This window comes from Pogoniulus pusillus, chromosome 19 (assembly GCF_015220805.1).
Source record: "Pogoniulus pusillus isolate bPogPus1 chromosome 19, bPogPus1.pri, whole genome shotgun sequence".
Lineage (NCBI taxonomy): Eukaryota > Metazoa > Chordata > Aves > Piciformes > Lybiidae > Pogoniulus > Pogoniulus pusillus.
The window spans coordinates 3,238,261-3,257,909 of record NC_087282.1 but is presented as its reverse complement, the minus strand read 5'-3'; the positions used below and the strand labels follow the sequence as shown (position 1 = coordinate 3,257,909).

Sequence of the window (19,649 nt, the reverse complement as noted above, 5' to 3'; positions counted from 1 at the left end):
GTGAAGAATAGTTTCAATTGGAACATAAAGCCTGCCTTCTGATGGCAGATTTTCACTGCACCTTAAAGAGAGGCTCAAGTTGTTTCCATTTAACGTGAGAAATCTTCATTCTTCTTTTTGTCTGCTGCTTTTCTGGGGGGAAATGCACTAGGTGGGAGACAGAAAAGGAAAGGTAAAGAAGGTAAAGACATGTTGCACTTCTTAGAAAGATCAAATTCTCTCAGATATATCATTTTCTGTTCTTGAGTACTTGGTAGTCCTATTGGATTTTCCTATATATATATATCTATACACACAGGCTGAGAGATTATAGTAAACAAATGAATGTAACCATTCAGTAGAGAAGAAAAGAAACATAGCCTGAAAACTGAATAAGCCACGAAAGTGATGAGGTCACAAAGTCAGCACTTTTGGAGATGTGTTAATTACAGATGACAACACAAGGAGCGTGTAAAGATATGGAAGAACAATATAAACATGCTCAGAAAGTTTCAGTCCAGCAATAGGAAGCAGCCTCAGAGAAGCACATTTCAGTCAAGCAGCCATTGGGAATTTTCAGGAAATAGTTTTCCATGTCTAGAAAAGTCCAGGGCCCATCTGGAGTCCATTTCAAGTCCTCTGCACTGACTAACATGCAGACCTTATGCTCCTCAATCCAAGCGAGCTCTTTTTTAAGGGGGATTTATGCAAGCGTCACAACTGCAGTTGACATTCAAATACTTGTGGTGAGACCTGTGTCCCATTGCCTCTCACAAGTGCTGCCTTCCCTCTGACGTGGATTCCTGCTGTGCTGCTGCTCACCAGTTCCAGGGTCAGCACTACAGATGTGGCTGAGCAGCAGTGACTAAATTGCCACAAACCACCGTCGTGTCCTGCCAGCCCTTAGGTGTCTGCTAGGAAAGCCAATCCCCCAAACCACGATGGATTTGGTGCCTGCTGCAGCTGGGACAGAGCTGTCAGAGCCATGGAATCGTAGAATCAACCAGGTTGGAAGAGACCTCCAAGCTCATCCAGTCCAAACTAGCACCCAGCCCTATCCAGTCAACTAGACCATGGCACTAAGTGCCCCAGCCAGGCTTTTCTTGGCTTTAATAAAGTGTCAGAAGTGGAGTGCCTGGCCATCCACTGAAAGACTTTGGGCCCAAGAAGTCTTGTGGCAGCTCTTCTCCCTTCCTTCACTGGCTGTTGTCCCTGCTCAGACCCTTTCCTCCAGGTACAACTACATCTCAGAGACATGAAAACCTCTTCATTCCTTCCATCACCAATTATAATCCTGCAATGGATTATTGTATGGGCTGGTAGCATTTTAGTTTTCTTTAATGTCCCTCCAGCATGATCCAGCTAAATGTTCCACTCCTTTCCAAGGAACACAGCCTGTGGTCATGCCTGCTTCACAGCATGAGGTGTTACAGTAACTTGCCCCACAGTCAGTGGTGAGTATCTCCTCAGTGTTTCTGCTGCACTGTTCCTCCATACCTGGCAGGAGTACACCAGTGCTGCACCTGCTTTGCTCTTACCCCCATCATTTGCCCATAGAACTCATCCGCCTCGGGCTGGGACACCAGCTCAGAGGAAGACTACAGCTGCAGCCCAAAGGGCAAAGCAACATTGCTGATGTAAAGGAAACCATTAGAGATGTGGCTGATTGCTAAGCTGCTCAAAGTTAGGCAGAAGCATAAATGTTCAGCTGAGATCATGCCCAAGTGAAAGGCTAAAATTTGGAGGGTAGGAAAATCCCATTGTGGTGGTGGTTGGAAAGGAGCTCTGGAGATGACCTATCCCAATCCTCCTGCTAAAGTAGGGCTGTGCATGGCCCAGGATCACAATATCCAGGTGGGTCTGAAATCTCTCCCGAGAAGATGTGAGCAACCCTTGTGGATGCTATGAATAAATTATGTCCTCACTATGCACAGTCCTACAATAGCTCCTGTCTGCAAGTCTTCTTTTCATCATCTGAAGTATGCATGGAGAGCTGATGGCTCTCTACAACCAGCAACTCTTGAGCAAAGCTTCTGTAACAGCAATTACAAGTGGCAAGTGTGGGGGAGAGCCAGGGCTGCGGTCTTGGAGGGTTTCACTAGGATTAATGTTCAACTCCAAGTTAGAAAACAAGTAGATTAGGTTTTAGCCTCCCAACTTTGCTCTGCTAAGTGCAGGCTGAAATTCAACGTGATAAAGCTGGGGAGAGAAAGGACACGGAGGAAATAAAGTGTTCAAAGATAAATTAATGCATGCCCAAGGGTTCTGCGAACCACCTCGCAGTAATTGCACAGGGAACACTCAACTTGGGTTTTTTTTCAGTGTGAAGGAACATAGAAATGTAAAAGTAATCAACAGGGGGGGAAGGCAGAGAGGAGTTATAAAACATCAAATAGAGAGCAGGATTGGAACAATTGCATAATGAAGTTGAGAGCGTGAAAAGCGATAAGAAAAGCAAAGGCAGTGAATGAAAGGGAACTTTGCAGGGAGGTAAAGTAAAAATAGAAAGAGTTTGCAGGTACAGTGCAGAGACAAAAGGCTGGAAAAGCAGTCCAGGTAACTGCCAGAGCTAGGGCAAGATATCACCCAAGAAGTGATCATGTTAAAAGAGTGAAGTATTACTCTGTCATTTGGAAAGTAAGTCAGATGTAAACTGCCTCCCAGAAGATGACAGGATGGAAGAAGTCAGCTCCAAAGTGTTTTCTGTGCTGCTGTTAATTAATGTCCTGAGGAACCTTCCAGGCAGCGTGATGATGGCTGCTGGGCAAACATCTGCAACACGCTGACCTGGTCCAGAGGAGAAGGTGACAGGCAAACATGACCCTTTGCCCAAGAGGTCCCCTAACCCCAGTGAGCTCAGGCAGCCCCAGCCACCCAGCAGGCACACACAAGCCTGGCTGAATCAAGACTTCCTATGGCAAGAAAGTCCTAACATGAAACAGGTTCCAAAGCAGGAGCCTTCAGGAAGGGCAAAAGAAATATTGTTGATTTTCACAAAAAGAATCTCCAGTTAGGCTGCCTTGACAATTCACAGCCCCAGCTGGAAGGGAAGCTGTTTGCATTTCACTCTTGAAGTCACCAAGTCCCCCTCAGATGGAAGGCTTTCAGTTCATGGACCAATGCACGTGACCTCACAGGTCAGGTAGATATTTCCTGCATCCCAGAGGACACCATGCATGTAATAAGGTGTGCTACAGATGTTGGCCATATTTTCCTCCTTGGGCCTTCCCAAGGCAGAGCCTTTGCCTTCCAGAGCCCAGATGAAGCTTACCAAGAAGCTTGCACACTTTGCTACCCTACACCAGCAAGGGGCAACTCTGCTCCCCCAAGTAACCTCCACCTACAATCAGCTGCGCTCCAGCCACATTTGGCTTGGAAGCATCTTGTTGTGTTTTCTTTTGTTAGCAGCTTACATCCTTTAGCTGGAAAAGTATTTTCAGCATTATAGAGCTTGAAGGACACACTGTCCCTGAATTTAATGCTGTTTCAACCTTTCATCATGTAATCTCTTCTATTAATGGAAGACTTTACTGAAATAGACTCACAAGGAGCAGTGACAGAGTCAAGGGGACTGAAACACTGACAATAGACACTCTGAAAGCCAACCAGGGATCAAGCATTTCAACCAGCTTCCCTCCACAGATCCACCTGAAACAAGTATTAGTGAGTTTGTACTCTTCTCAGGCAGTAAAAGAATCAACAAGTGATGGAGAGTAGAAAGTAAAGTGGCAGATTTGGTTAACTGGGCTTATTATTTGACTCACACCAATGGTCAGGCTCTTCTGCCTAGATATAGGAACAGGCTCCCCGGAGAGGTTGTGGAGTCTCCTTCTCTGGAGCCTTTCAAGGCCTGTCTGGATGTGTTCCTCTGTGATCTGTGCTGGATTGTGTGGTCCTGCTCTGGCAGAGGGGTTGGACTCGATGGTCTCCTTGGGTCCCTTCCAACTCTTAATATCCTGTGATAAAATGACTTTCCCTTTCCTGTAGAGGCTCAAGGAATAATTTAGTCACAGAGGACACATAAATTGACATTTCAAGTGCCAAACTAGCTTGGTGGCCTCAAACTGGATTCAAACACTCACCGAGACTATTCTCCGAAGATCATAGAATGCCTTGGGTGGAAAGGGAGCTCCAAAGGTCTTCTAGTTCAAGCCTCCCTGCATTCAGCATCTCCATTTCCAACTAGAGCAGGCTGACTTTGATCCTCCATCCCTCTCTCTCCATAGGCTACTCAGAGCTAGGCATTATTTGAAGGGACAGATACAGAGCTAGTTCTAGCAGTTACTCCTGAGCACAGTGTGGTTGCCCAGAGAGATGATCCCCATCCCTGGAGATATTCAAGATGAGGCTCAATAGGGCTCTGGGCAACCTGATCTAGTTGAGGATGTCCCTACTGACTGCAGAGAGGTTGGAATCCTAGAATCAAACAGGTTGGAAGAGATCATCTACTCCAACCTAGCACCCAGCCCTAGACAAGCAACCAGACCATGGCACTAAGTGCCCCAGATAGGCTTGGCTTCAACACCTCCAGCCACAGCCACTCCACCACCTCCCTGGGGAGCCCATTCCAATGCCAATCACTCTCTCTGCCAACAACTTCCTATCATCCATCCTAGACCTCCCTTGGCACAGCTTGAGACTGTGTCCTCTTGTTCTGTTGCTGCTTGCCTGGGAGAAGAGACCAACCCCACTTGGCTACAGCCTCCCTTCAGGCAGTTGTAGCCAGCAATGAGGTCACCCTGAGCCTCCTCTTCTGCAGGGTAAACAACCTGAACTGGATGACCTTTGGAGGTCCCTTCCCACCCGGGTGATTCTATGACTCTGTGACACCACACTCGTTGGCATTTGTGTTTATCAAGTTGCCTTTTTGTGCTCTGAGCCTGGAGGTGACTTTGACGGCGAGAGAGCCCCCACCCTTGTTTGGGTGTGCTGGTTTTACAAGTGTTTCCATGACTGGGAGGGACCATGGAGAAGCTGCAAGGTGTTCCATGCCATGTGAATCTTCCTTTGCAGCTGTAAAACCCCCAGCAGGGCTCACCTGCTTCTCTTTAAAAAAACGAGGAAGAATAGTAAAAGGAGAAGTGAAGTGAAGCTACCTGCCGGGAGAGCTCTGCGCCTTCCTTTCTGCTGCCACTAGAGGGACAAGCCCATCCTGGGAATCTCAGGGCTCCCTTGGAATAGTGTCAGAATCACTGCAGTCCTATGGAAAAAGGTTTGTCCCTGCGCCATAAGCACGGATAACGCAAATGGAGAGCCTCTGGAAATGAAGTGGGACAAACATTTCTCCCCCTCTCCCACCCCCACCCCACCCCCGTTCTCAAATAAACTCCACTTACAACCCCCAAACCTTGTGGATTTCAACACGGCTGCAATTGTTCAGCTTTGCTGCTAGGACAAATCCTTCCACTGTGTTTACTCTTCTTGCAGCCAGAGCAGGGGAGGCCAAGCAGGAAGCAAGGATGCTGAGTTTACATCAGGACAGGAACAAAAGGATGCTTTCTAGGGGCTGATTGAGAAGATACAGGGTTTTTTCTATTAGCTTTAAGGAACCCTGGAAATTCAGTGTGGGCTGAAAAAGATCCTAAAGCACCCTTTCAATACCCCAGAAATTCATTGGATTCTGGATTCCTGTCCCACTTCTCCTTTTCTTAGCCTAACTCATCTGAGAGACTCATAATGATGACTGCTTCCTAGGTCACTGTGTTTCAAACACTTGGAATCACAGAATGGGTTAGGTTGGAAGGGACCTCAAAGCTCAGCCAGTTCCAACTCCCTGCCATAGGCAGTGACACCTCCCACTAGAGCAAGTCGCTCAGGGGCTCATCCAACCTGGCCTTGAACACCTCCAGGGAGGTTGTGGAGCACAGAAGCACCCAATGTAATCTTTAATCTGTGCTTCTGTGCTCCACAACCTCCCTGGGCAACCTGTGCCAGTGTCTCACTACCCTCACTGCAAACAACTTCTTCCTAACATCCAGTTTCAATCTCCCCTCTGCCAGTTCAAACCCATTCCTCCTCATCCTGTCATTACAAGCCCTTGTCAATAGTCCCTCTCCAGCCCTCCTGTAGCCCCCTTCAGACACTGCAAGGCCACTCCAAGGTCTCCTCCAAGCCTTCTCTTCTCCAGGCTGCAGAGCCCCAACTCTTGTAGCCTGTCCTCAGAGCAGAGCTGCTGCAGCCCTCTGAGCATCTTGGTGGCCTCTGGACTCACTCCAACAGTTCCATCTGCTGCTTGTGTTGGGGGCTCCAGAACTGCACCCAGGACTGCAGGTGGGGTCTGAGCAGAGCAGAGCCAAGGGGCAGAATCCCCTCCCTTGCCCTGTGCCCACACTGCTCTTGCTGCAGCCCAGCACAGGGTTGTGTCTGGGCTGCACTCACACTGCAGGCTCCTGTGGAGCTTTTCATCAGCCCAGACCCTCAGGGCTGCTCTCAGCCATTCCCCACCCAGCCTGGAGTTATCCTGTCCCTATGTGCTCTTTTGCCAGACTGCCCTGTAGCTCAGCTGTTACCAGTTTAGATATTGGCCTCCATCAATAGTCATCCTCAGCTCTGTCTCTCCTCATCTTGCACCAAACTAGGAAAACCTCATGTCATGGTTTCACTCCAGCCAATGTGTAACCACCACATAGCTTCTCACTCCTTCCACCCAGTGGGATGGGGAAAAGAATAGGAAAAAAAAAAAAAGCCCTCTTGGACTGACCTAGAGAGAGTTTAGTAGGCCAGAAAGGAAGAAAACAGTAATAATGGTGCCAATAATAATGTACAAAACAAGTGCTGTACCGTGCAATTGCTCACCACTGACTGATGCCTGGTCAGTTCCCACTGGATGGATCAGTCCTCAGACAGCTTTCCCCTCAGCTTGTATACTAAGCATGACATCACACAGCATGAGAAACCACCATACCTAACAGCTTCCAGCTCCCAGGAAGAAAAGGAACTCTCTCAACCAAAGCTAGGACACCTTGTTCTTCTGGTTCTTGCACAAGTAGCAAATGAGTGTGAGAAGAGCAAATTAACTGAAGACTTCTATTAAATAATGGAGAGGAGGGGCAAATCCTGCCCCACCAACCACACACCTGGGTGCCAAAACATCAAGTGACAAAAGCTGTGCTTTTGCTGCTGCTTCCCTGGCTGCTTTTTTAGACCAGCTGCAGTACCTCCCTCCATGAATGCTTGGTCACTTTAGATCTGCTGCTGTAAAAGAGGCTGAAAACTAAAAATGTTGTTAAAATTCTAACTCCTGCCCTGTCATTTCCACAGTGTTTTGTTGTTGTGAGGATGACAGGGTTTGGGATTCAAAAAGCTCAGTTGTATTTATTTGATCCAAGTTATTTTCTTCTCCTGTGATGATTTCTTATCACAAAGCTTAAGATAGAATCCCAGAATCCCAGCATGGTCAGGGTTAGAAGGGACCTGTGGAAATCATCTAGTCCAATCCCACTGTTAAAGCAGGAGCATCCATAGCAGCTTGCCCAGGATCACAGGATATTAGGGGTTGGAGGAGACCCAAGGAGATCATCCAGTCCAACCCCCCTGCCAGAGCAGGACCACACAATCTAGCACAGATCACAGAGGAACACATCCAGACAGGCCTTGAAAGGCTCCAGAGAAGGTGATGGCCAGAGGATTATGATGGCCAGGTGAGTTTGGAATCTCTCCAGGAAAGGAGAGCCTGCAACCTCTCTGGTCAGCCTGATCCAGGGCTCCAGCACCCACACAGGAAAGACAGAACCTCCTGAGTTCTAGTTTGTGCCTGTTACCCCTTGTCCTACCACTGAAAAGAGTTTAGCTCCATCCTCTTGATCCCTGTCCTTTGACAAGAATTGATAAGATCCCCTCCCAGGCTGCTCTTCTCCAGGCTAAACAGCCCCAGGGCTCTCAGCCTTCCCTTCTCACAGAGATGCTCCAGGTCCCTCAGCATCTTTGCAGCTATTCCCTTCCCTGGTTTGTGAGCATGCACACACATCTATGCAAAACAGAGAACATTCCCCAGTCAGCTTTGCTTCCTGAAAGGATTTCCATCAGCCTTACAGACTACCAGCATGTGCAGGGTGTTTGTCACTCAGACATTCCCTTTCACAGCAGGGTTTGCATGACAATCTGCTCTGAAACAACTCTGCAATGGGTACTTCACAGAATCATAGAATCAACCAGGTTAGAAGAGAGCTCCAAGCTCATCCAGTCCAACCTAGCACCCAGCCCTAGCCAATCAATTAGGCCATGGCACTAAGTGCCTCATCCAGGCTTTGCTTGAACACCTCCATGGACAGCGACTCCACCACCTCCCTGGGCAGCCCATTCCAAACTGTGATACTGTGAAGTACAGCTTGGGCTACAGTTTCAGTATGAAATATTAAGTGAGCTCATGAGAGTTAAATCATTCTGCTGTCATTCCAAGTCTAACTCAGGTTGGCAGAGCTCATGCTCAGTGATGTCACCCTTCATACCTTGCTGCAGTTGCCAGCAGAGCCCAGTTTGCATAAATTAGCTCCAATCAATTGAAGTATTAGCATTGTGTATTTTTATCTTGGAGCAGAGCTTGGGTTATCAGCTGCCTTTTAGTGTTTTACAAAGGCCTGTGGGTGGGTTAAGTGGCAGGTTGAAACACACTGCAGTGACCATCTGCAGAAGCATGGCCAAGGTGCTGGAATCCAAAGGGGCTGGAGACAAAACTACCCCTGGCAGTCAGCAAAGCTCTGATGACATCCCAAAAGCACCATTCCATTTGCAGGTTGGAAGGACTAGCAAAGCCCAGCCCTGGAAGGGGAAGGCCAGCAGTAGGATGGATTTCACCCTCCTTGTGCATGTTAAAGCCCATCCCAGTCTGCACCAACTCTCACTGAAATAAACAACTCACAAACTACACAACATAAATAACAGCAGGATGGGTAGGGGGGAGGGGGAATCATCTCTCCATCTTCTAAAAATAGCTTCCTCTTGGCTAAGTTTTTCCTTTATGTCTTTCCTTGAGAAAGCAATGTTGAGCAGAATACTGATCAGGAATCACTAGCAAAGGCTGCCTCAGGAGTATCATTAAGAGATAAAATTTTCCCACTGCCTCCTGTTTTTCAGGCAGAGGAGAGGGTATTTGCCATCTCCTTCCTCTCAAGGTTGGAGCAGTGACTGCCTCAGCTCTCAAAGCTTTATGTACCCAGGACATGTCTCTGCTCAGTGCCTTTCAGGCTGAGAGGTTCACCAAGAGTCTGATCTCCCATGAAAAATCCAGCGTGGTCCCAGCACTTGCTCTGGTCTTGCAAGGAACTGCCTGTAGGATCTGCCAACACACACAGAAGAGAAGCTGCATCTGACTAAGCAGCAGTCCTTCACTGGCTCATCTCATCACTTCTCACATTCACAGGTGCAATGGTTACCTTTTGACCAGGGTTAAGCTGAGGAGCACCCATCCTCACTGCTCCATTTCCACAACAAAGCTTCATGGATCATGCGAAGCTCTCCTCACATCAGCACATTTCAAGCCAGATCTGGGCCCATTGGGTCCAGACAAATCAGCTCCACTCCACTGCTCTGAGAACTGTCATCGTTTGCCTCCAGAGCAGAAGAGACTTTAAAGTCATTTTTTGGATTCTTTAATATGTAAACAGAGTTCAAAGGCACTTGTAGGGGAGCATAACCACCTCCTCCTCCCACTGGCTGAAGCCACCATGATCTGCAAAACCACTGGGACTTCATCCAGAGGCTACAGGGAGATGGGACATTAGCTGCTCCATGTAGCACCCTGAGCTGCCTTGGTGGAAGAGCTTTGGCAAACCAAACACCTTATTGTCCCACACTCCAGTGTTTTCCAGCTTCCCTGAAGCGTACTGAAATGTCAAGTTTGCAGATGACACCAAGTTGGGGGGGGGGGGGTGTTGCTCTGCTTGAAGGTAGGGAGGATCCTCTACAGAGGATCTGGACAGGCTGGATCAGTAGGGTGAAGCCAACTGCATGAGGTTTGATAAAGCCAAGTGCTAGGTCCTATGCTCAGGTCACAATAGCTGCATGAAAGCACCAGCCTTGAGGAAGGGTGGCTGGAAAGCTTCTAGGTGGAAAAGGACCTAGGGGTGTTGGTCAACAGCCAGCTGAATGTGAGCCAACATGTGCCCAGGTGGCCAAAATGCCCAATGACAACCTGGCTTCTGTCAGAAAGAGTGCAGCCAGCAGGAGCAGGGCAGTGACTGCCCCTCTGTACTCTGCACCTCGAACACTGGGTTCAGATTTGGACCCTTCACAACAAGAAGTGTTGGAGTGAATCATAGAATCAACCAGGTTGGAAGAGACCTCCAAGAGTGTGTCCAGAGAAGAGCAACACAGTTAGTAAAAGGTCTAGAAAATGAGTCTGCTGAGGAGCAGCTGAGGGAACTGGTGGTGCTCAGGAAAGAGGCTCTGAGGAGACTTCCTTTCTCTCTACAACTCTCTGGAAGGAGGTTGGAGCAAGGTCGTTCTCTTCTCCAAAGTAACAAGTGGCAGGGCAAAAGGAGAGAGTCTCAGCTTTTGCCAGGGGAGGTTTAGGCTGGACATAAGGAAAAACTTCTCCCTCAGAATCACAGAATCATAGAACCAAGCATGTTGGAAGAGACCTCCAAACTCAGCCAGCCCAACCTAGCACCCAGCCCTAGACAAGCAACCAGACCATGGCACTAGTGCCCCAGCCAGGCTTGGCTTCAACACCTCCAGGGATGGGCACTCCACCACCTCCCTGGGCAGCCCATTCCAATGCCAATCACTCTCTCTGCCAACAACTTCCTCCTAACATCCAGCCTATACTTCCCCTGGCACAACTTGAGATGTGTCCTCTTGTTCTGTTGCTGCTTGCCTGGCAGAAGAGACCAACCCCACTTGGCTACAGCCTCCCTTCAGGTAGAATGGTTGTCAAGACTGCCACAGGCTGCCCAGGGCAGTGAAGAAGTCACCATCCCTGGAAGGATGGACAAGACCATTAGCTGTTGTGCTTAGGGACACAGTTTCACCTGATAGTGCTGGGTTAATGCTTGCCCTTGATCTGAAAGGTCTCTTCCAGCCAAAATGATTCTGTGATTCTATGAAATGGAGGAGAAAATCTGTGCTGGTGGTGCTCAGATTGTATAGGCTGAGGGGGAAGCCAGTGACAGGAGTCCAGCACTGTGCTAAGCACACACTTAACAGCCAAAGGAACGGAGAAAAGGTCAAACCCACATTCAAGGTTTATTTCAGGACCCCTTCTTCTGTCACTGCTAGGGGAGGCACAGCCCTTTCAGAAACAAGCTGTTCCTGCTATTGCTGGCTTTGGACAAAAAGCATACTGCTGCTAACCTCTTACATAAAGTGAGCAGACAAACAGCTGAATTGCTGACCCCCGATGGCCTTTTCCCTGGGATTTGTGGGTTTGCACAAAGCCGCCAACATTTCACATGCAGCCCTCGATGGAGTTTGGAATTGTGCAGGAACACTGTTTGGAGTGCACACTCTTAACCCGATTGTTTGTGTACAAATGTTCCTCCTCTCTGATGCCAAACACTGTAGGTCTCTGGGTTGTTTTATTTCCTTCTCTTTTTTTGAGCTGCTTGGCCATACACAACTTGGAGACTCTGCACACACCTCTGCTGCCGTTAGCATCACGACGGAAGCACAAGCCTGCAGTCAGGGATGCTCCTCTTTGTGACAGTTCATCCTCTCTTCTCAGAGCTTGCTAGATGTAAGCTCCAAAGTGGTAAAACATTTCTTGGCTAGAGACATGCAAGTTTTCTGTGGCTGATCACAAGGAGCAGCAGCAACATGCATCAGGTTTACTCTGTGAGTGGGAGCTATTTAGCAAGAGCAGTTGACTCAGCCTGGGTTTTGAATAAACAATTCTCTTCCTCCTTACTTGCAAACTGATTGATTTAACAGATTTTTAGAGACTTCTGCTGATTGGCAACAGATAGAAAACATCCATAAGGAAGCAGCATTTCCCTTGGAATGGAGAACCATGAGCAAGCCTCAGGCACAAGGTGCCAGCCTGTGGTAAAGCAGCACCTTTCCAGTAAACCACAGGCTGACTTCTGCCTAGCAAACCCCAGTGCCTCCAGCAGCCTGCCCCTGTTACAACAGCTAAAGCTACTCAAACACAGCAGCCAAAGCAGACACTGCAGTAGGCTGTTTCAAGGACCACACACTACCCACGGCCAAGGCATTGGATGCTTTCAACCATCCCAGGTAATTTGGTTGGTTGATTGGGGTTTGGTTTTGGTTTTGTTTCTGGGTTTGGTTGGGGTTTTTTTTTGTGTTGGTTTTGTTTGGTTGGTTGGTTGGTTTGGTTTGTTTTCAGGGTTGGAAGGGACCACAAGGAGCAGCCAGTTCCAACCCCCCTGCCATGCCCAGGGACATCCTAACCTAGAGCAGGCTGCACACAGCCTCACCCAGCCTGGCCTTAAACACCTCCAGCCATGGGGCCTCAACCACCTCCCTGGGCAACCCATTCCAGCCTCTCACCACTCTCATGCTGAAAAACTTCCTCCTCACGGCCACTCTGAATCTCCTCACCTCCAACTTTGCTTCATTCCCCCCAGTCCTGTCACTCCCTTAGAGCCTAAAAGGTCCCTCCCCAGCTTTTTTTGCAGGCTCCCTTCAGATCCTGGAAGGCCACAAGAAGGTCACCTGGGAGCCTCCTCTTCTCCAGTCTGAACTGCCCCAACTCTTTCAGTCTGTCCTCATAGCAGAGCTGCTGCAGCCCTCTGAGCATCCTCCTGGCCCTGCTCTGGACACACTCCAGCATCTCCACAACCCTCTTGGAATAGAGGCTCCAGAACTGGATGCAGGACTCCAGGTGGGGTCTCAGCAGAGCAGAGTAGAGTAGGAGAATCACCTCCCTCAACCAAATTTTTGGTGTTCCCTTTGACTTCCCTGACTAATATCTCTCTGTTTGGGAAACTGAGAACCCTCATTCACCACACCTGGGAGGGCAAGGAAGGGCAAGCAATCCACCAGCCCAACTGGTGCATTTACAGCAGAGAACACCACAATACTCGAATTCAACAACAACAACAAAACAGCATTCAGCCCTAAAGAGCCGGCACAAAAATCACCATTGTGCGTTTGGGTCGCGATGGTTTGAGCTCTGAGCTACTCAAAATGACACTATGGACTATTCTATCACAGTATCACAGTATCACAGTATCACCAAGGTTGGAAGAGACCTCACAGATCATCAAGTCCAACCCTTTACCACAGTGCCCAAGGCTAGACCATGGCACCAAGTGCCACATCCAACCTTGCCTTGAACTGCCCCAGGGACGACGACTCCACCACCTCCCCAGGCAGCCCATTCCAGTGCCTAATGACTCTCTCAGTGAAGAACTTTCTCCTCACCTCCAGCCTAAATTTCCCCTGGTGCAGCCTGAGGCTGTGTCCTCTTGTTCTGGAGCTGGCCACCTGAGAGAAGAGAGCAACCTCCTCCTGGCCACAACCACCCTTCAGGTAGTTGTAGACAGCAATAAGGTCACCCCTGAGCCTCCTCTTCTCCAGGCTAACCAATCCCAGCTCCCTAAGCCTCTCCTCGTAGGGCTTGTGCTCGAGGCCTCTCACCAGCCTCGTCGCCCTTCTCTGGACACACTCAAGCATCTCAGTGTCCTCTTTGGCTACACCAAACCCTGCCTGTGCAGGAGGCACACTAATTGTTGTGAGCACACAAAGTATCACCTGGAATGACACTTCAAATGCAAATTAAAGGCGCTGTAAAGTGATTGTAACGCAAGAGGACCACGGTTTATTAACAGCAGATTTGCAAGGTTAATTTTCAATTATGTATTTCTTATTAGTTTCCTGGCTGTCTTGCTATTATTAAATTTAAAGAGGAAGATACTTTCAATGTGTCCAGCTTCTGTGGCATTATTACTGATAATTATTCCTATTTTCCAATTTGTGTTACTCTCGTGTCTTGCAAAATTCGTAATTAACGAGCAAATAATTACAGCAGCACTTACTGGAGCTGCTTTCGTTAAAGCTGTGTCAGCTTTTGCATTAGGATCCCCATTTTTCAAGGGTTTATAACTCAAGCATAAAAATACACTCTGGGCAGAGCCTTGTCACAGGAGCTGTCTGCTGAGCAGGGTTGGGTTTTGAGGTTTTAAACGGTTTTGATTCGCAGAATCACAGGCTCGCAGGTTCCTTTAAGTGATGGAAGCTTAAGGGAAATCTAAAGCTTCTGAGGGTGGTAAGTTACAGCTCTCCACATTTTGATGCTCCAGTGTCTCTGAAATAAAGACATTCTATTTTTAGGTGAAGGCTTTCACCTCTCAAAATATGAAATAAGGCTCCTCAGCATCCCCAAAGACCAGAACCAGATTTTTAATGCCTGGCGGTCATTAGCTTTACAAAACAGACACAGAAGAGAGTTTGACACTCACAGGTGTTTGTGCTGATCCCAACCAGTTAAGCATTCATGCACACACTCAATTAAGGCACATGAGTGGTCCTTAGGAGTCAACAGCCCCATCCATGCTCCCCCAGACACACACACATTCACTGCCCAACAAAGAGTATCTTTTAACTCCAGTTTTAGGCTGCCCTATTCACTGCAAACTCTCGTCCAGTGTCACAGAGTTCAGATCCTCAGGGTGCAGAGGACCCAGCAGCCCTTAAACTCCCGGGGCTGAAAAGGCTTAGCAGCTTCTTGATGAGATGCTCAGCATTGTGCAGCCTCGTGTTTGGTGTCAGCACAAAACTTACCAGCAAGCTGTTGCTTCTCTTTTGTCTGGGAAAGGGAACTCCAAGGTGAAGAGCAGCAGATTCCAAAACACAGCCTTTGCTCTACACCTTGTACACTGTGCCACACAACACAACTGCACAGTGGCAGCTCTAGAGGGAAGAGATTCTACTCCAACACAGTTATTTGTATTTTAAAATAAATGAAATCACTCAGGCACTACCACTGCAGGAGTGCTCATCACAGCTGCTCCCTCCAAACATCCCACATCATCCAGAGGACATCCAGTCCCTCAGCACTGCCTGGTCTTCTCTACACCTCCTGCTGCAAAGAGCCTTGGAGCAGCCCTCTTGCTCCCGAGAAGCCACTCCTGGAGCTGTTTGGCCTCAACACTCAGTTTAACTGAAGCAAGACCACTCTAATGAAGGGAACCCATTTGTTAATCACAGAATCAATACAGACCTAGTCCAGAGCCATGGCACCAGAGAATTTTACCACAGAAGATGCAGATACTGCTTCTCACCAGTGCCATCCTCGTGGCTAAGATGTGTTTTACAAGCCCATACTACCATTAGCAAACCCACCAATATTTTGCAACCCTCACCACGTGCCAGCAATGCTGATAGCTTTGTTTCTGCAAAGCACACCTGCAGAGCCTGGCCCAACCACAGCTGATGCTGTAAACCTATGATGAACCTTCACCATTTAAACCAACTGCTCCTCCTCAGCTTAGGTGTGTGTCTGTCTTGCAGGCAAACATTTTCCCTTGCTGACCTAGTGTCATGAGCTTCCTCAGTTAAGATTAGTCTGCCTAATCTAGTCAGAGGAATCTATATAGAATCATAGACTCATGCAGAGATAGGCACCTAATGAGACCTGCTTCACACTTTGATTAGTGCAGCACTGTTAACTATTTTATTGCTGTACAGTAAATTGTTGGAGAGTTGTCCTGGTCCCAGTTACAGCTGAATTTTAATGACTTCAGTGTTTTGGGTTTTTTTTTTGGTGAGGAGTAACCTAGCTGGCAATTGGTAATATTTAAGTTACAGATCTCTTTATGAGCATTTTTAAAGGCTGCTGCTGCAGCAGTAAGTTTTCCCTCACCTCTCTTTTCCAGCAGGACATCACAGAATCAACCAGGTTGGAAGAGACCTCCAAGACCACAGTCCAACCTAGCACCCAGCCCTATCCAGTCAACTAGACCATGGCACTAAGTGCCTCATCCAGGCTTCTCACCAGGGATGGTGACTGCACCACCTCCCTGGGCAGCCCATTCCAATGGCAAATGACCGTATGTGCTGATACTCCTTGGTTGTGGATGGCCTCGCATTTTGACTGTAACCATGGTGCTGCTGGCTTTATTGTGGCTGCATGGCACAGTGTGTATCTCATTACTCTTCCCTGGCAGCTTCCTATAGTTTTTATTTAGCTGTAAAAATAATTCAGGTTTCTTGAGCATCTGAATTAAAGATAAAGCAGAAGTATGACAGTGAGAGCTGGAGATTTTATGCACATTTATTTACTAATATAAATCACAGTTAGCATGCAAACTTACACAAATGTCTTCTGCAAATTGCCCATCTTCAGAAGGAATTGGTTGTTTGCTTTTTTAAGAACAAGGCTTTAACACATTACCTCCATAGTGGCAACACGAATGGAAACTCGGTGGGAGATCCAAAGTGAGATTTGGGTACCAGATCGGTTATGTGAAGGAATTTTTTGGTCCACTTCTACATCCCTGACTTCAAATTGCTCCAAGTTACCAACCTGTGGCTTGCTCCAGCAGCTGTTCATGGCCTGGGATGAAAGTCTGGCTCCACTGGTCTGGGTTTAGTGGGGCCATGATATTCAGCTGTCAAGTGATGTCCAGGAAATGCAGTGATGCCAGGAGTCCATCTAACAGTGCTCACATCAAACACCCAGCCCAAGCCCTGCTGCCCAAGTTGTGCAATTCCAATTTCCAGAATAACATTTCTGGGAGAACCCAGCCTCTTGCATCTCATTCCACTACACCCAAGCATCATAAATCCAAGTGATTTTTACTGTCTTTGGGGGTTTCAGACTGGTATAGAATATACTTTTTCAGAGTGGAAGACAAGCGATGGGGGGGTTCTGACTATAGAGCTACTTTGAGCAAATCACCTAACAGATTGTAGCTCTTGAATACAAATCAAACTTAGTTTTTAAACTTTAGACAGTTTCCCTCAGCTGTAACCTCAGGCTCTTCCTTTTAGCTCCTTCTGCTGCTTGGTTGATTTAACATTGCCACCTTTCACCCAAGGTCTCAGGCAGCCAGCAACAGAACAAGGGGACACAGTCTTAAGTTGTGCCAGGAGAGGTCTAGGCTGGATGTTAGGAGGAAGTTGTTGGCAGAGAGAGTGATTGGCATTGGAATGGGCTGCCCAGGGAGGTGGTGGAGTCACTGTCCCTGGAGGTGTTGAAGCCAAGCCTGGCTGGGGCACTTAGTGCCATGGTCTGGTTGATTGTCTAGGGCTGGGTGCTAGGTTGGACTGGATGATCTTAGAGGTCTCTTCCAACCTGCCTGATTCTATGACTGGATAGGGCTGGGTACTAGGTTGGACTGGATGAGCTTGGAGGTCTCTTCCAACCTGCCTGATTCTATGATTCTGAGGGAGAAGTTTTTCCTTATGTCCAACCTAAACCTCCCCTGGCAAAAGCTGAGGCTCTTCCAACCTAGCTGATTCTATGATTCATATAAACTCTCTTTCATAGCATCATAGTGATGTGGAAGAGATGAATTTCGAGAGGCTGTTGTTTATGTGGGGAGAAAAAAATATTAGTGGTTGTCTTCTTGACTTGTCAATAAAATAATGCAGATGAGGTCTCAGTTTTGATTAACAAATTCAGTATAACATTCCTTCTATAGAATCAAGCAGGTTGGAAGAGACCTCCAAGATCATCCAGTCCAACCTAGCACCCAGCCCCATCCAGTCATCTAGACCATGGCACTAAATGCCTCATCCAGGCTTTTCTTGAACACCTCCAGGGATGGTGACTCCACCACTCCCTGGGCAGCCCATTCCAATGGGCAATTCTACTTGATGGAAACAATATCCAAAGCACCTCAGAAATCACCATGCTTCCCATCCCTCTGCCACACTCAGTTCTCCACTCTGCAGTCCTGTTCCCATTGCACATTCCAAAAAATAATAAAAAAAAAGAGGTGTGGAGAATTCTTACCTAAGGTGGGGGAAGCATACAAATATTAAGTGCCAATGCTTTGCTTTTCTTCCTTTAGATCATCTTCTATGCTGAGGCCAAATACAAGTCTTGAATCAAAAGTAACACATGAAAGGACTTCTCCTCCAGTCAGAAGGCATTTCTGGAGGCTGTTTGCCACCTGAACCTGTGTAATCTACACCACCCAAATTTCTCAGCTCGCTAAACTCTGTATAAAAGCACCCAGCTGCATCTTGCTATGTCTTGCAGAGCAGGTGTAAACAAAGTCAGCTTTCACCTCAGTCCTATTAAAATAGTTCTTTAAGCATTTTGTACTCACTGAGGTGCAATTTAGCTCTGCCTCCCTGCACTGCTGAGCTCTGTGGGTGAACCACAGGACAAAACCTTTCCCCAGTTGCATTTCTCCTGCCTGCCACTTTGCGGGGAGCACAGGAAGCAAGCATCTGCCCACAAAGCACCCTCTGAACTTCAAAGGGAAAGTTTAATTATAGATTCGGGCATTCAGCACCTGACAGGCTGATCTGGCCACCCACACCTCTAAGGATTTGCTAAGACTAAGAAACTCAGGTCCCCTCCTGGCTGTACTCACACAAGCAACTGCTTCAGGGAGCATCCCTGGTAAAAATGATACTGCAGTTCTGCAGCCAGTGGTAGAGCTGGGACAGCAAGGAACACAGGCTGAGGGAAATTTTGCCTTTCAAATTGCAATCACTTGTTTTAAATTTGGTCTTTTGAGTTTCACCTGCTGAGAAACTGCAGAGGAAAGAAACTGCAAGATTGTAATAGAAAATATTCATCAAATGATCTTCTGGATTTTACCAGGTTAGAAACTTTCCATGGGTGCTTTTATAACCTTAAAAATCTCTTGGAAGAATCAGACTTTTTGGTTAAGCCTGATGGAACCACCTAAGCCTCAATCCTGGTGATTTAACCCTGATGACACATTTCAACTTCATGCATTTAGTTTCTACAATCATGGAATGGTTTGGGTGGAAAGGAACCTTTCAAGGTCATCTAGTCTAACCTCCCCTGAAGTCAGCAGGGACATCTTCAAGCAGAACAAGTTGCTCAGAGCCCCAAACAACCTGACCTGCAATGTTCCCAGGGATGGGATCTCTACCACCTTTCTAGACAACCTGGGCCAGTGACTCACCACCCCCAGTACAAAAAAAAATCTTCCTTCTCTCTAGTTTAGGTCACTTTTAGTTTGAAACCATAACACCTTGTCCTGTCACAATAGACCCTGCTACAATATCTGTCCCCATCTTTCTCATAGACCTCCCTTTCAAGCACTGAAAGACCACCAGAAGGTCTCCCTGGAGTCTTCTCTTCTCCAGGCTGAACAACTCCAACTCTCTCAGCCTGTCTTCATAGAATCACAGAATGTTAGTGGTTGGAAGGCACCTCATTAAGTCCAATCCCCCTGCCAAAAGCAGGATCACTCAGGGTAGTCCATGCAGGAATGCATGTAGGCAGCTTTTGAAAGTCTCTGGAGAAGGAGACCCCCACAACCTCTCTGAGCAGTCTGCTCCAGGGCAGGGCTCCAATCACCCTCACTGTAAAGAAATTTCTCCTCACGTTGAGGTGAAACCTTCTCTGTTGCAGTTTGTATCCATTCATAGAAGAAGACCTCCTCTGTAAGTTATGTCTGCCAGAAGTGCAGTACCTTTTCCAGCATAGTCAGAAGATAACATGGTGTTGTGGGCAGAATATTCCCCAGCAGAGCACTAATCTTGGTATTTGCAGGGTAGGAACATCTACTGTGAAGAGCAGGAGTGATGGCTATGGCTGTTCAGCTTTCCATCCTGCT

The 19,649-nt window shown here is 47.7% G+C and overlaps 2 long non-coding RNA genes across 2 annotated transcripts; both read right to left on the bottom strand.

The window, feature by feature from the left end:
* Positions 1–5,081: 5,081 nt before the first annotated feature.
* Positions 5,082–6,607, bottom strand: LOC135183648 (uncharacterized). The gene is made up of 3 exons (XR_010305632.1): positions 6,489–6,607; positions 5,316–5,485; positions 5,082–5,179 (listed from the first exon to the last, which is right to left on the bottom strand). It is a non-coding gene; the product is annotated as an uncharacterized LOC135183648 (long non-coding RNA).
* A 7,069-nt stretch (positions 6,608–13,676) lies between these two features.
* Positions 13,677–15,345, bottom strand: LOC135183647 (uncharacterized). Its single transcript, XR_010305631.1, has 2 exons — positions 15,101–15,345; positions 13,677–14,185 (listed from the first exon to the last, which is right to left on the bottom strand). It is a non-coding gene; the product is annotated as an uncharacterized LOC135183647 (long non-coding RNA).
* Between the last annotated feature and the right edge of the window lie 4,304 nt (positions 15,346–19,649).